Source organism: Oncorhynchus clarkii, chromosome 7 (genome assembly GCF_045791955.1).
Source record: "Oncorhynchus clarkii lewisi isolate Uvic-CL-2024 chromosome 7, UVic_Ocla_1.0, whole genome shotgun sequence".
In the NCBI taxonomy this organism is placed as follows: domain Eukaryota; kingdom Metazoa; phylum Chordata; class Actinopteri; order Salmoniformes; family Salmonidae; genus Oncorhynchus; species Oncorhynchus clarkii.
The window spans coordinates 14,987,622-14,990,975 of NC_092153.1; the positions used below are offsets into that span (position 1 = coordinate 14,987,622).

Genomic DNA, 3,354 nt, shown 5'->3' on the forward strand with positions numbered 1-3,354 from the left:
CAGTTTATTTTAAGTGCGAACAACATTTTTTAAAATGTGTCGTTTCATGGGCATGTCCCAGTGCCATTATATATATTTTTTTACCTCTTCCAACAGTTCGTATAGGTCATACTGTTTACACAGTATCCCAGTGGCCTAAGACACTGGACTCCTAAGCAATGGATTGTGAGTTCTAGTCTTTTCTGAAGGTGATGAGAGCAGAGTGGCGCAGCAGAAGCGTGCTGGGCCCATAACCCAGAGGTCGATAGATCGAAACCATCCTCTGCTAAACAGTTTATTTTAAGTGCGAACAACATTTTTAAAAAATGTGTCGTTTCATGGGCATGTCTCAGTGCCATTATATATATTTTTTTACCTCTTCCAAAAGTTCGTATAGGTCATACTGTTTACACAGTATCCCAGTGGCCTAAGATACTGGACTCCTAAGCCAAAGATTTTGAGTTCTAGTCATTTCTGAAGTGGCTGAGAGCAGAGTGGCGCAGCGGAAGCGTGCAGGGCCCATAACCCAGAGGTCGATGGATCGAAACCATCCTCTGCTAAACAGTTTATTTTAAGTGCGAACAACATTTTTAAAAAATGTGTCGTTTCATGGGCATAATGTCTCAGTGCCATTATATATATTTTTTTACCTCTTCCAACAGTTCGTATAGGTCATACTGTTTACACAGTATCCCAGTGGCCTAAGATACTGGACTCCTAAGCCATGGATTGTGAGTTCTAGTCTTTTCTGAAGTGGCTGAGAGCAGAGTGGCGCAGCGGAAGCGTGCTTGGCCCATAACCCAGAGGTTGATGGATCGAAACCATCCTCTGCTAAACAGTTTATTTTAAGTGCGAACAACATTTTAAAAAAATTTGTCGTTTCATGGGCATAATGTCTCAGTGCCATTATAATTTTTTTTTACCTCTTCCAACAGTTCGTATAGGTCATACTGTTTACACAGTATCCCAGTGGCCTAAGATACTGGACTCCTAAGCCATGGATTGTGAGTTCTAGTCTTTTCTGAAGTGGCTGAGAGCAGAGTGGCGCAGCGGAAGCGTGCTGGGCCCATAACCCAGAGGTCGATGGATCGAAACCATCCTCTGCTAAACAGTTTATTTTAAGTGCGAACAACATTTTTAAAAAATGTGTCGTTTCATGGGCATAATGTCTCAGTGCCATTATATATATTTTTTTACCTCTTCCAACAGTTCGTATAGGTCATACTGTTTACACAGTATCCCAGTGGCCTAAGATACTGGACTCCTAAGCCATGGATTGTGAGTTCTAGTCTTTTCTGAAGTGGCTGAGAGCAGAGTGGCGCAGCGGAAGCGTGCTTGGCCCATAACCCAGAGGTTGATGGATCGAAACCATCCTCTGCTAAACAGTTCATTTTAAGTGCGAACAACATTTTTAAAAAATGTGTCGTTTCATGGGCATGTCTCAGTGCCATTATATTTTTTTTTTTACCTCTTCCAACAGTTCGTATAGGTCATACTGTTTACACAGTATCCCAGTGGCCTAAGATACTGGACTCCTAAGCCATGGATTGTGAGTTCTAGTCTTTTCTGAAGTGGCTGAGAGCAGAGTGGCGTAGCGGAAGCGTGCTAGGCCCATAACCCAGAGGTCGATGGATCGAAACCATCCTCTGCTAAACAGTTTATTTTAAGTGCGAACAACATTTTTTTTAAATGTGTCGTTTCATGGGCATGTCTCAGTGCCATTATATATATTTTTTTACCTCTTCCAAAAGTTAGTATAGGTCATACTGTTTACACAGTATCCCAGTGGCCTAAGACACTGGACTCCTAAGCAATGGATTGTGAGTTCTAGTCTTTTCTGAAGGTGATGAGAGCAGAGTGGCGCAGCGGAAGCGTGCTGGGCCCATAACCCAGAGGTCGATGGATCGAAACTCATCCTCTGCTAAACAGTTTATTTTAAGTGCGAACGACATTTTTAAAAAATGTGTCGTTTCATGGGCATAATGTCTCAGTGCCATTATAATTTTTTTTTACCTCTTCCAACAGTTCGTATAGGTCATACTGTTTACACAGTATCCCAGTGGCCTAAGACACTGGACTCCTAAGCCAAAGATTTTGAGTTCTAGTCTTTTCTGAAGTGGCTGAGAGCAGAGTGGCACAGCGGAAGCGTGCTGGACCCATAACACAGAGGTCGATGGATCGAAACCATCCTCTGCTAAACAGATTATTTTCAAAAATGAAACGCAAACAGAAATTAGAAAGTTACATTTCATTTGCGTGTCTCAGTGCTATCCAGTACACATTGTTTTTACTGCTTGTATCAGTTCGTACTATTTGCAAAAGGTAGACAGTGCCCCAGTGGCCTAATGGATAAGGCATTGGCCTCCTAAGCCAGGGATTGTGGGTTAAAGTCCCGTCTGGGGTGGATGGAAGCAGAGTAGAGCAGCGGAAGCGTGCTGGGCCCATAACCCAGAGGTCGATGGATCGAAACCATCCTCTGCTAAACAGTTTATTTTAAGTGCGAACAACATTTTAAAAAAAATTGTCGTTTCATGGGCATAATGTCTCAGTGCCATTATATATATTTTTTTACCTCTTCCAACAGTTCGTATAGGTCATACTGTTTACACAGTATCCCAGTGGCCTAAGATACTGGACTCCTAAGCCATGGATTGTGAGTTCTAGTCTTTTCTGAAGTGGCTGAGAGCAGAGTGGCGCAGCGGAAGCGTGCTGGGCCCATAACCCAGAGGTCGATGGATCGAAACCATCCTCTGCTAAACAGTTTATTTTAAGTGCGAACAACATTTTTAAAAAATGTGTCGTTTCATGGGCATGTCTCAGTGCCATTATATATATTTTTTACCTCTTCCAACAGTTCGTATAGGTCATACTGTTTACACAGTATCCCAGTGGCCTAAGATACTGGACTCCTAAGCCATGGATTGTGAGTTCTAGTCTTTTCTGAAGTGGATGAGAGCAGAGTGGCGCAGCGGAAGCGAGCTGGGCCCATAACCCAGAGGTCGATGGATCGAAACCATCCTCTGCTAAACAGTTCATTTTAAGTGCGAACAACATTTTTTTTAAATGTGTCGCTTCATGGGCATGTCTCAGTGCCATTATAAATTTTTTTTTACCTCTTCCAACAGTTCGTATAGGTCATACTGTTTACACAGTATCCCAGTGGCCTAAGATACTGGACTCCTAAGCCATGGATTGTGAGTTCTAGTCTTTTCTGAAGTGGATGAGAGCAGAGTGGCGCAGCGGAAGCGTGCTGGGCCCATAACCCAGAGGTCGATGGATCGAAACCATCCTCTGCTAAACAGTTCTTTTTAAGTGCGAACAACATTTTTAAAAAATGTGTCGTTTCATGGGCATGTCTCAGTGCCATTATAATTT

At 42.8% G+C, this 3,354-nt stretch overlaps 1 non-coding gene across 1 annotated transcript; it reads left to right on the forward strand.

Moving 5' to 3' along the window:
* The first annotated feature begins 2,310 nt into the window (after window positions 1-2,310).
* trnar-ccu (transfer RNA arginine (anticodon CCU)) lies at window positions 2,311-2,383 on the forward strand. Its single transcript has one exon. It is a non-coding gene; the product is annotated as a tRNA-Arg (tRNA).
* The last annotated feature ends 971 nt before the right edge of the window (window positions 2,384-3,354 follow it).